We start from the raw sequence: 13,768 nt of genomic DNA, 5'->3' as shown, positions 1-13,768 counted from the left end.
GATCTAGATTGTGCCAAGTTGACAATTAAAAGGATCCATCACACCCTCATCTTTATTTATGGTAGTGAAGACAAACAAAAGACAACAAGTGTTCTGGTCTATGGACAAACTGGAGCTCCTGTGCATTGTTGGTGGATCATGAGAGGATCTGATAACTATAGAAAGTGGTATGGTGACATCTAAAGGACTGCTAACAACAGAATTAACATGGTAGCCCACAGTTCTGCTTAAAAGAACTGAAAACCAAGTGTCATATAGCTTTCCACACCCAGGCTCATCACAACTGTATTCTCAAGACCTTGAAGTAGAAGCAGCCAGAGTTCCTTTAGAGAGGTGAAGCAAAACATGATCTATGCAGATATCATAATATCAGTCATGACACTGGCCATAAAGTGGATGAACTCTGAAGTCTCTCCATTTTTTTATTGCTGTGAAAAAACACCAAACAAAAGCAACATAAAGAAATGTTTATTGGGGACTTATACTTTCAAGGTAAATACAATAAGTGTTTGTGGCCATTGTTGGAGGATATTCAATCACATGGTGAACCTCAAGATTGTGAAAAATACTTGTTTCTTGTTGTGCTGTGGCTCAGCTCTAGCATACAACTTTAATACTAAGTAAGAGCTTTCTGTAAACAGGAGTAAATAAAGTAGACCATAGGTTAATATGTAAGCAAGTTGCCAGTTGAGAGGAAATGAACACAGGATGTGGAAAGGAAAGGCATTAGTTGAAGAGTATTTAGCACAGTTTGGAGGAGGGGAAAGGGCCCTTTTCCTCTGGAAAGTCAGTTGAGGAAGTTAAGCTTGGTTCTTTCTCTGCCTCTCTGGTCTTGAAGGCATTCACAACTTCATCAGCCTCCTCAGTCTTCATTGGTAAAACTGAATGTCTGGGAAGTTGTTGTTGTTGTTTTTAACAAAACCAAACCAAAGGATCATAATGGCAGGAAATGTGGCAATCAGTAGGTTGCATGGAGTTGCCTTAGTAGGTAGACATTACATCTTGATCTACTATCAAAGTAGAAAAGAAGGACAAGCTAGGAAAAAAAAAACACTCAGATTTGTTGGGTTTAGGAAAACCTCAAAGTCTGCCTTCCACCACTGACACACCTCCTGTAACAGGGCCACATCCCTAATCCTTCCTAAATTTCCCACCATCTAGGGACCAAGTATTCAAACATATAAGTGTATTGCAATGATTCTCATTCAAAACCCCTGGAGGTCCTTATGCTAAGTGAATTGAGCCTGCCACTAAATGAACAACAAACACTTCTTGATCCTTAGAGCTAGCAAATACACAGATTTGGAGTCAAGAAGAGGAGACAATAATTGGTTGAGTAAAGTAAATTTAATGTTTCCATAAACACAAAGTATATGTTTGAAAGACCAATTATGGATTCAAGGTGAATCTTATCACCACAAAAGACCCAGATTAAAAATACTTTTCCCAGATTGAAAACTATAATTAAGAAAAATACCTCACAGTACCCAACTCTTTCTGTTTCAGCTAATTCCAGATGTGTTCAATTTGACTGACAAGAATACCTAGCACAGCAGACAAGACAGAACACCTGCAAAAGATTCTTCCTGTGATGAGTAAGGAGAGCACAGGAGCCATTTCCAAAGCAACGCCTTTCTTCAAGTGTGGGAGTATTGAGATTTTACTCAGGGAATCTAGACACATTTACACATAAGTTTGCCTACTCCTATGAAAGTTAAGTTAAATTCTTTTCTGAAGATGGTCAAATGTAAAAGCTGAGATATTGAAGGGCATTCTTACCTCATAGTCATCCAGAATCATCCATAAATTATAAAAATGTTGGACATAAATGCATCTGGAAAGTTCCTCTTGGATTACAAGGTCTTAGCTGTAAATCAAGGGAAAGGTGAGAACTCATATTTTGAACTCCACGAAAGTGGGAGCTTGCAATATGGACGTGTTCAGAAGAGATTAAAGCCTGAAAATGCACCCAAGTGTTGCACCTCTTCCAAAAAAGGCAGACCTGTGTTCCTTCCCAAACAGTTCCACAAACTAGGAAACATGTATACAAACCTATGAGTCTATGGGAGCCATATTAATTTAACTACCATCTGTTTCCTCAAACGTGAAAACACCTGTTTATCTAACATGACTGCCATATCCTAAGGAGAGCCTATTATGCTTTCAACACACAATGTCACAAAAGAAGCCTTACCAGAAAGAATCAGAGCATTATAAACAATGAACAGAACAAACAAGACCAAAATTCACCAGGGAATCCATCAAAACTTACAGTTTCTTGTTCAGCAACTTGAGGTTATGATGATATTGCCTTAGCCACAATGTCTTAGGAATTCCCACTCTTCTAGCTCTGTCACCTGAAGCACACACAGCTTTGTTTCCTCAAAGTCACCATCTTCTTTCAGCTTTCCTCAAAGCTGGTGTTTGTATCTCAAATCTGTAATGTATAGTACTGTCTCTTATATTATTGAAAGTAGGTTAGTGGGCTAAGGGATCATTCAGTTGTTGTTAAGAGCACTGCTCAAACCCATTTCACTTCCTAGCACTCAAATGGCAGTTCACTAGTCTGTAGCTACACTTCTATGAAAATACTTGAGTATAAGCTGGTACCTGGCATTGACTTGGATGGTTACATAAGTGATACATTTGCTCTAAGTCCTGACATCTAGATTTAAGATTAATGATATCAAAGTGTACTTCTGTTGCCAAGGACCAAGCCTGGGCTTGGAGGGTAGTAGAGGGAGAAGGGGTATCTGGGAGCATGAAAACAAAGACTGGTCCTCAAATCCTGTGTTCAAGCTTTGGCTCCTCAATTCGGGACCCTGTGATCCATCCAATAGCTGACTGTGAGCATCCACTTTTGTTCCCAATTCTAAGAAGGGGCAAAGTGTCCACACTTTGGTCTTTGTTCTTCTTGAGTTTCATGTATTTCGAAAATTGTATCTTATATCTTGGGTATTCTAAGTTTCTGGGATATTATCTACTTATCAGTGAGTACATATCATGTGAGTTCTTTTGTGATTGAGTTACCTCACTCAGGATGATGCCCTCCAGGTTCATCCATTTGCCTAGGAACTTCTCCACATCCTCTCCAGCATCTGCCGTCATCTGAATTTTTGATCTTAGCCATTCTGACTGGTGTGAGGTGGAATCTCAGGGTTTTTTTGATTTGCATTTCCCTGATGATTAAGGATATTGAACATTTTTTCAGGTGCTTCTCAACCATTCGGTATTCCTTAGGTGAGAATTCTTTGTTTAGCTCTGAGCCCCATTTTTTAATGGGGTTATTGGATTTTTCTGGAGTCCACCTTCTTGAGTTCTTTATATATATACTGGATATTATTCCCCTCTCTGATTTAGTAAAGGTAAAGATCCTTTCCCAATCTGTTGGTGGCCTTTTTGTCTTATTGACAGTATCTTTTGCCTTGCAGGAGCTTTGCAATTTAGTGAGGTCCCATTTGTCAATTCTCGATCTTATAGCACAAGCCATTGTTGTTCTATTTAGGAATTTTTCCCCTGTACCCATACATTCGAGGGTTTTTTCCTACTTTCTCGTCTATAAGTTTCAGTGTCTCTGGTTTTATGTGGAGTTCCTTAATCCACTTAGATTTGACCTTAGTACAAGGAGACAGGAATGGATCAATTCGCATTCTTCTACATTATAAAGGCCAGTTGTGCCAACACCATTTGTTGAAAATGCTGTCTTTTTTCCACTGGATGTTTTTTGCTCCCTTGTCAAAGATCAAGTGACCATAGGTGTGTGAGTTCATTTCTGAATCCCTTTTTTGTTTTGTTTTGTTTTTTTTTTTTTTGAGACAGGATTTCTATGTATACCCCTGGCTGTCCTGGAACTCACTCTGTAGACCAGGCTGACCTCAAACTCAGAAATCTGCCTGCCTCTGCCTCCCAAGTGCTGGGATTAAAGGCATGTACCACCATGCCCCATTTCTGGGTCTTCAATTCTATTCCATTGGTCTACTTGTCTGTCGCTATACCAGTACCATGCAGTTTTTTATCACAATTGCTCTGTAGTACAGCTTTAGGTCAGGCATGGTGATTCTACCAGAGGTTCTTTTATCCTTGAGAAGAGTGTTTGCTTACCTAGGTTTTTTGTTATTCCAGATGAATTTGCAGATTGACCTTTCTAATTTGTTCAAGAATTGAGTTGGAATTTTGATGGAGATTGCATTGAATTTGTAGATTGCTTTTGGCAAGATAGCCATTTTTACAATGTTGATCCTGCCAATCCATGAGCATGGGAGATCTTTCAGGCAAGGATGTGGAGAAAGAGGAACACTCATCTGTTGGGAGCCGCCCCCACATTCGCCGTTACAAGATGGCGCTGACATCCTGTGTTCTAAGTGGTAAACAAATAATCTGCGCATGTGCCAAGGGTATCTTATGACTACTTGTGCTCTGCCTTCCCCGTGACGTCAACTCGGCCGATGGGCTGCAGCCAATCAAGGAGTGACACGTCCGAGGCGAAGGAGAATGCTCCTTAAGAGGGACGGGTTTTCGTTCTTTCTCTCTCTTGCTTCGCTCTCTTGCTTCTTGCTCTCTTTTCCTGAAGATGTAAGAATAAAGCTTTGCCGCAGAAGATTCTGGTCTGTGGTGTTCTTCCTGGCCGGTCGTGAGAACGCGTCGAATAACAATTGGTGCCGAATTCCGGGACGAGAAAATCCGGGACGAGAAAAAACTCCGGACTGGCGCAGGAGGGATACTTCATTCCAGAACCAGAACTGCGAATCAAGGTTATAAGGTTCCCGTAACACAGACTGTTGAGAAGGATTCAACTGCCGAATTCAGAACTCATCAGCTGGGGAACGACGGTGATAAAGGTTCCCGTAAAGCAGACTGTTGAGAAGGATTCAACTGCCGAATTCAGAACTCATCAGCTGGGGAACGACGGTGATAAAGGTTCCCGTAAAGCAGACTGTTAAGAAGGATTCAACTGTATGAATTCAGAACTTTTCAGCTGGGGAACGAGGTAAGTCTGATCTTGAACTTTCTAAGGAAATTCAGGACAGTCTATCAGAAGTAAAGTGGAAAATGTTTGGCCTTGAATTTTTTCTAGTGTTAGGAGCCCTTTTGTTCCTTTTCACATGTTATATAGTGCTTAAGGCAGGGCTAAAAATTCTAGAGGAAATTCAGGACAGTCTATCAGAAGTAAAGCGGAGAGAGAGAGTAGGAACAAGGAGAAACGGTAAGTATACAGGCCTTTCCAAGGGTCTTGAACCCGAGGAAAAGTTAAGGTTAGGTAGGAATACCTGGAGAGAGATTAGAAGAAAAAGAGGAAAAAGGGAGAAGAAAAAAGATCGATTAGCGGAGGTCTCTAGGAGATACTCGTCACTAGATGAGCTCAGGAAGCCAGCTCTTAGTAGTTCTGAAGCAGATGAAGAATCCTCCTCTGAGGAAACAGACTGGGAGGAAGAAGCAGCCCATTACCAGCCAGCTAATCGGTCAAGAAAAAAGCCAAAAGCGGCTGGCGAAGGCCAGTTTGCTAATTGGCCTCAGGGCAATCGGCTACCAGGTGCACTCCCGCCCTATGCGGAGTCCCCGCCCTGCGTAGTGCGTCAGCCCGTAGTGCGTCAGCAATGCGCAGAGAGGCAGTGCGCAGAAAGGCAGTGCGCAGACTCATTCATTCCCCGAGAGGAACAAAGGAAAATACAACAGGCATTTCCAGTCTTTGAAGGAGCCGAGGGTGGGCGTGTCCACGCTCCGGTAGAATATGTGCAGATTAAATATGGAATCAATGCTAATTTTACCTTGGTGCAGTTAGACAGGCTTGCCAGCATGGCACTAACTCCTGCCGACTGGCAAATGATTGCAAAAGCCGCTCTCCCTAGTATGGCCAAATATGTGGAATGGCGAGCTTTGTGGCAGGAGGCGGCACAGGCGCAGGCCCGAGCAAACGCTGCTGCTTTAACTCCAGAGCAGAGAGATTGGACTTTTGACTTGTTAACGGGTCAGAGAGCTTATTCTGCTAAACCTGATAAGAGGTATCAATGGAAGGTCTTACCACAGGGGATGTCCAATAGTCCTACAATGTGCCAGCTTTATGTGCAAAAAGCTCTTTTGCCAATGAGGGAACAATTCCCCTCTTTAATTTTGCTCCTTTACATGGATGACATCCTCCTGTGCCATAAAGACCTTACCATGCTACAAAAGGCATATCCTTTTCTACTTAAAACTTTAAGTCAGTGGGGTTTACAGATAGCCACAGAAAAGGTCCAAATTTCTGATACAGGACAATTCTTGGGCTCTGTGGTGTCCCCAGATAAGATTGTGCCCCAAAAGGTAGAGATAAGAAGAGATCACCTCCATACCTTAAATGATTTTCAAAAGCTGTTGGGAGATATTAATTGGCTCAGACCCTTTTTAAAGATTCCTTCTGCTGAATTAAGGCCTTTGTTTAGTATTTTAGAAGGAGATCCTCATATCTCCTCCCCTAGGACTCTTACTCTAGCTGCTAACCAGGCCTTACAAAAAGTGGAAAAAGCCTTACAGAATGCACAATTACAACGTATTGAGGATTCGCAGCCTTTCAGTTTGTGTGTCTTTAAGACAGCACAATTGCCAACTGCAGTTTTGTGGCAGAATGGGCCATTGTTGTGGATCCATCCAAACGTATCCCCAGCTAAAATAATAGATTGGTATCCTGATGCAATTGCACAGCTTGCCCTTAAAGGCCTAAAAGCAGCAATCACCCACTTTGGGCAAAGTCCATATCTTTTAATTGTACCTTATACCGCTGCACAGGTTCAAACCTTGGCAGCCGCATCTAATGATTGGGCAGTTTTAGTTACCTCCTTTTCAGGAAAAATAGATAACCATTATCCAAAACATCCAATCTTACAGTTTGCCCAAAATCAATCTGTTGTGTTTCCACAAATAACAGTAAGAAACCCACTTAAAAATGGGATTGTGGTATATACTGATGGATCAAAAACTGGCATAGGTGCCTATGTGGCTAATGGTAAAGTGGTATCCAAACAATATAATGAAAATTCACCTCAAGTGGTAGAATGTTTAGTGGTCTTAGAAGTTTTAAAAACCTTTTTAAAACCCCTTAATATTGTGTCAGATTCCTATTATGTGGTTAATGCAGTAAATCTTTTAGAAGTGGCTGGAGTGATTAAGCCTTCCAGTAGAGTTGCCAATATTTTTCAGCAGATACAATTAGTTTTGTTATCTAGAAGATCTCCTGTTTATATTACTCATGTTAGAGCCCATTCAGGCCTACCTGGCCCCATGGCTCTGGGAAATGATTTGGCAGATAAGGCCACTAAAGTGGTGGCTGCTGCCCTATCATCCCCGGTAGAGGCTGCAAGAAATTTTCATAACAATTTTCATGTGACGGCTGAAACATTACGCAGTCGTTTCTCCTTGACAAGAAAAGAAGCCCGTGACATTGTTACTCAATGTCAAAGCTGCTGTGAGTTCTTGCCAGTTCCTCATGTGGGAATTAACCCACGCGGTATTCGACCTCTACAGGTCTGGCAAATGGATGTTACACATGTTTCTTCCTTTGGAAAACTTCAATATCTCCATGTGTCCATTGACACATGTTCTGGCATCATGTTTGCCTCTCCGTTAACCGGAGAAAAAGCCTCACATGTGATTCAACATTGTCTTGAGGCATGGAGTGCTTGGGGGAAACCCAGACTCCTTAAGACTGATAATGGACCAGCTTATACGTCCCAAAAATTTCAGCAGTTCTGCCGTCAGATGGACGTAACCCACCTGACTGGACTTCCATACAACCCTCAAGGACAGGGTATTGTTGAGCGTGCGCATCGCACCCTCAAAGCCTATCTTATAAAACAGAAGAGGGGAACTTTTGAGGAGACTGTACCCCGAGCACCAAGAGTGTCGGTGTCTTTGGCACTCTTTACACTCAATTTTTTAAATATTGATGCTCATGGCCATACTGCGGCTGAACGTCATTGTTCAGAGCCAGATAGGCCCAATGAGATGGTTAAATGGAAAAATGTCCTTGATAATAAATGGTATGGCCCGGATCCTATCTTGATAAGATCCAGGGGAGCTGTCTGTGTTTTCCCACAGGATGAAGACAACCCATTTTGGGTACCAAAAAGACTCACCCGAAAAATCCAGACTGACCAAGGGAATACTAATGTCCCTCGTCTTGGTGATGTCCAGGGCGTCAATAATAAAGAGAGAGCAGCGTTGGGGGATAATGTCGACATTTCCACTCCCAATGACGGTGATGTATAATGCTCAAGTATTCTCCTGCTTTTTTACCACTAACTGGGAACTGGGTTTGGCCTTAATTCAGACAGCCTTGGCTCTGTCTGGACAGGTCCAGATGACTGACACCATTAACACTTTGTCAGCCTCAGTGACTACAGTCATAGATGAACAGGCCTCAGCTAATGTCAAGATACAGAGAGGTCTCATGCTGGTTAATCAACTCATAGATCTTGTCCAGATACAACTAGATGTATTATGACAAATAACTCAGCAGGGATGTGAACAAAAGTTTCCGGGATTGTGTGTTATTTCCATTCAGTATGTTAAATTTACTAGGGCAGCTAATTTGTCAAAAAGTCTTTTTCAGTATATGTTACAGAATTGGATGGCTGAATTTGAACAGACCCTTCGAGGCTTGCCATCATTCAGGTCAACTCCACGCGCTTGGACCTGTCCCTGACCAAAGGATTACCCAATTGGATCTCCTCAGCATTTTCTTTCTTTAAAAAATGGGTGGGATTAATATTATTTGGAGATACACTTTGCTGTGGATTAGTGTTGCTTCTTTGATTGGTCTGTAAGCTTAAGGCCTAAACTAGGAGAGACAAGGTGGTTATTGCCCAGGCGCTTGCAGGACTAGAACATGGAGCTCCCCCTGATATATGGTTATCTATGCTTAGGCAATAGGTCGCTGGCCACTCAGCTCTTATATCCCATGAGGCTAGACTCATTGCACGGGATAGAGTGAGTGTGCTTCAGCAGCCCGAGAGAGTTGCAAGGCTAAGCACTGCAATGGAAAGGCTCTGCGGCATATATGAGCCTATTCTAGGGAGACATGTCATCTTTCATGAAGGTTCAGTGTCCTAGTTCCCTTCCCCCAGGCAAAACGACACGGGAGCAGGTCAGGGTTGCTCTGGGTAAAAGCCTGTAAGCCTAAGAGCTAATCCTGTACATGGCTCCTTTACCTACACACTGGGGATTTGACCTCTATCTCCACTCTCATTAATATGGGTGGCCTATTTGCTCTTATTAAAAGAAAAAGGGGGAGATGTTGGGAGCCGCCCCCACATTCGCCGTTACAAGATGGCGCTGACATCCTGTGTTCTAAGTGGTAAACAAATAATCTGCGCATGTGCCAAGGGTATCTTATGACTACTTGTGCTCTGCCTTCCCCGTGACGTCAACTCGGCCGATGGGCTGCAGCCAATCAAGGAGTGACACGTCCGAGGCGAAGGAGAATGCTCCTTAAGAGGGACGGGTTTTCGTTCTTTCTCTCTCTTGCTTCGCTCTCTTGCTTCTTGCTCTCTTTTCCTGAAGATGTAAGAATAAAGCTTTGCCGCAGAAGATTCTGGTCTGTGGTGTTCTTCCTGGCCGGTCGTGAGAACGCGTCGAATAACACTCATCCATTGTTGGTAGGATTGCAAGCTTGTACAACCACTCTGGAAATCAGTCCAGCGGTTCCTCAGAAAATTGGACATAGTACTACCAGAGGATTCTGCAATACCACTCCTGGGCATATATCCAGAAGATGTTCCAACCGGTAAGAAGACCACATGCTCCACTATGTTCATAGCAGCCTTATTTATAATAGCCAGAAGGTGGAAAGAACCCAGATGCCCCTCAACAGAGGAATGGATACAGAAAAATGTGGTACATTTACACAATGGAGTACTACTCAGCTATTAAAAAGAATGATTTTTTGAAATTCCTAGGCAAATGGATGGACCTGGAAAGCATCATCCTGAATGAGGTAACCCAATCACAAAAGAACTCACACAATATGTAGTCACTGATAAGTGGATATTAGCCTAGAAATTTAGACTACCCAAGATATAAGATACAATTTGCTAAACGCATGAAACTCAAGAAGAACAAAGACCAAAGTGTGGACACTTTGCCTCTTCTTAGAATTGGGAACCAAACACCCATGGAAAGAGTTACAGAGACAAAGTTTGGAGCTGAGACGAAAGGATGGACCATCTAGAGACTGCCATATCCGGGAATCCATCCAATAATCAGCCTCCAAACGCTGACACCATTACATATACTAGCAAGATTTTGCTGAAAGGACCCAGATATGGCTGTCTCTTGTGAGACTATGCCGGGGCCTGGCAAACACAGAAGTTGATGCTCACAGTCAGCTATTGGATGGGCCCAATGGAGGAGCTAGAGAAAGTACCCAAGGAGCTAAAGGGATCTGCAACCCTATATGTGGAACAACAATATGAACTAACCAGTAGCCCCCCCGGAGCTCGTGTGTCTAGCTGCATATGAATCAGAAGATGGCCTAGTCAGCCATCAGTGGAAAGAGAGGCTCATTGGTCGTGCAAACTTTATATGCCTCAATACAGGGGAACCCCAGGACCAAGAAGTGGGATTGGGTGGGTAGGGGAGTGGGTGGGGGGAGCGTGTGGGGGACTTTTGGGATAGCGTTGGAAATGTAAATGAAATAAATACCCAATAAAAAAAATCTGCAGTTCATAAAACCTACCATGCCGGGCAATGATGGTGCATGCTTTTAGTCCCAGCACTCGGGGGCAGAGGAAGGCAGGTTTCCCAACGGAAGAACTGTCTGTTCTACCAAGTGAATCCAGGATAGCCAGGGCTACACAGAGAAACCCTGTCTCGAAAATAACAAAATAAATAAATAAAACATACCATCAACAGTGGAAAGAATTCATACTATGTAAATCTCAAGATTATAGAGGAAAAACAAGTCAAAATGACAAGCTGTCCTTTAACTTGGGCCATTAGAGAAAACCACCATAGTTAACAATATTGAATTAATCATATTTTATCTTTAGGATTAATTTGGAGCTGGAAATAAAAAATAGTCTTTAAATGGCCCTTAACAAATATAATTGTGATTGTTTATCTTTGTTGTTATTTTTCAGACAGGGCCTTATTTAGAATACCAGCTGAACTAGAGACACTAAATAAATGATAATTAACAACATTTATTGAATATGTAATACAAAGTAGTGTGATGCCCCAGTGTAAGGGTATGGCAGGGTGTGGATGCAGGAGTGAATGGCTGGGGAACACCCTCATAGAAGAGGGAAGGGAGGAAATAGGAGACTGGGGGAAGGGAACTGGGAAAGGGGATAGCATTTGAAATGTAATTGAAATGTAAATAAAATATTCAATAAAAAAAAGTGAGCTGTCAAAAAAAAAAAAGGGGGGTAGTACATATTTAATCCTGTGCTTTTGGGCCTCCATTCCTTACATGAGTCTTCAATAGAAGATGGAGGTGAAATGTTATTTGGTATTGATTGGGTTATAAGTAAAGGAGAATGTTCTAAAAAGGATTGCTTTTAAACGGAAGTTGATAATTGTCAATCTTCGGATCACTCCTAATTTCAAAGGTATGGGACAGATCATACTGACCTAAAGATAGTTTCAAAGATATTTCTCCCTGTTTTCTATAGTTGGAAGGGATGATATTCTGTGTTCTGATTTTCCATGGAACTGTTTTCTTGTAATGTTATATAAACAAATAGATGACTTAAGTATTAATAACAGTGTGATAAGAATTCCTAAAATTATATCAGTGATTATTAAACTCTTTTATGATCGGACGGCTGTTAGGTAAATTTCTGATATTCAAAAGTGCAAAGAGAACTCCGCCAGTCTCCCAAGCGTCACCAATTAATTGCTCTTAGATAGTAATCAGGCTTTCTCCTACTCAGAGCACATTCCAAGAGGTTGTAAAACAATTTACCAAAGGTCATAAAAAGGAAACTAATGATTTATTATAGGTGCTAGGCTAGAAGATGAAATATGGGCTGTGTTTATCTGTGCAAAACTTTACTAATAACTTAGTTATGGTTTTAAACCTTCGGTGAATCTGTGAATCTGAATCAGGCGATGGATAGCTAGCCATTAGTAATTACTCCTAATGGTATGCATGTAACCATTCTCTGTTGTAAACTTCTTTCTCAATTTTTTTTTTTTAGTCTTCTCAGCTTTTGAAAGGATTCTTCTTTTTTTTGTCCCTCTATAGAGTTTTTTTTTATTACGTATTTTCTTCAATTACATTTCCAATGCTATCTCAAAAGTCCCCCACCCCCCCCCCGCCCCCAACTCCCCTACCCACCCATTCCCATTTTTTTTTGTGTGTGAACTTGTAGTGAACTCTGTAACATGTGATCAGGTATTCTGAAAGATGTATAAGTACAGAGGACAAAGAGATAAGGAAAAGAGAAAGAAGTTTTTTGCCCTTCCCCACTTAGGATCTTTTTGCTTTTCCTCTTAGATAGCTTTCATAGGTAACTTTTGACAACTTAGTAGTAAACTCCATAACCACTTCTTTGAGTGTCCCATTTACTTCCTGTGACTTCTGACTTGCAGGCTAACACTTAGAGCCCAGCAGTTCCTTCTGAGATAGAGCAAAGGCCACACTGCTTAATCCTCTGCTGTTAGGCTACAGGTGATAATCACAGAAGCCATCAGTGTTCTACCCTCAGAAAGAGCAAGGAAGTTTTTAGGCTCAGATGCTCAAAGCAAGTATTAACTACATGGCGTAAGGAAAGCCTGAGCTACACATGTTGCTCTAAACTGACAGATATATAATCTCTTTAGAAATAGGAGTGAAATTATTGACTTCTGGGAAACACTGGAGAATAGAAAGAAGAGATCAGAGCACCTATGCATAGAGAAAATGAAATTTAAAAAGTAATACCAAAAAGTGGCTTGTTAAAAAGATAAATATAATTGAAAAAATATATCACTGTACTGATTTGAAAAAGGTCAGGCCCTTCCTGGTACAAGGAATGGCATTAATGAGATAGTGTTTGACCTTGCCCCTAAGTGCTTTGTTAACTACTGAGATCTATAATCTGACACACACAGCTACAGCTAATGGCGTGTGTTTTACATTTCTGAGCTCAATTAAATATGTTAACAAGGATTGCACATATTTACATAATACAGATCCAAAAATGGGAATTCATTACCCACTGGCTCAAGCTAACCTGCCCAAATAAAACACCCTCCAATCTAGGTTTACTAAATTACATCCATACATGGATACAGTCTGTGAAATTACAAAATCATTCTCACTCCCTGAATCAGGTCCTTCTCCATAACAGTGACCCCTGCACACACTCCCTTTCCCTTTGGTCTGTGACCTAGCTCTTGTCAGCACTGTTTTACCTGACAGTGTACACAGTAAGCTGTTCCTCTGGTTCTCATCCTGCCAAGTGTATTTCCACACACAAGCCCCTGCCACAAAGGTTTAGTCCAGATGCTGCCAGATAAAGTTATTTAGAGGCTACAGCCGGGTCCAAGGAGAGACTAGGTCCACAAAGGAGCACACAGGTGGCCCCATATGCCTGGCTGATGCTTACCATCCATGCGCTGGAAAGACCTACTACGCAGGCATCCTTTGCTAAGAAGCTTGCTCCCCATCTTTACAGGAGATGACTTTGCACTTACCATGTCTGAAATTCTGACCTTGTCTGAGCTACCTCGCAGCACTCAATGAAGACAGTAAGAACACAACACATAGAAACACTCAGGTCACCTGAGTTACAGAGAGGAACTCGAGGGCATA

The 13,768-nt window shown here is 41.8% G+C and overlaps 1 long non-coding RNA gene across 1 annotated transcript; it reads right to left on the bottom strand.

The window, feature by feature from the left end:
* Positions 1-450: 450 nt before the first annotated feature.
* On the bottom strand, positions 451-2,126 carry Gm52573. Its single transcript, XR_003954137.1, has 2 exons — positions 1,780-2,126; positions 451-1,036 (listed from the first exon to the last, which is right to left on the bottom strand). It is a non-coding gene; the product is annotated as a predicted gene, 52573 (long non-coding RNA).
* Positions 2,127-13,768: the final 11,642 nt, after the last annotated feature.

Source organism: Mus musculus, chromosome 2 (assembly GCF_000001635.26).
Source record: "Mus musculus strain C57BL/6J chromosome 2, GRCm38.p6 C57BL/6J".
NCBI classification, from domain to species: Eukaryota; Metazoa; Chordata; class Mammalia; order Rodentia; family Muridae; genus Mus; species Mus musculus.
This window is presented reverse-complemented; position numbering and strand designations above follow the sequence as displayed.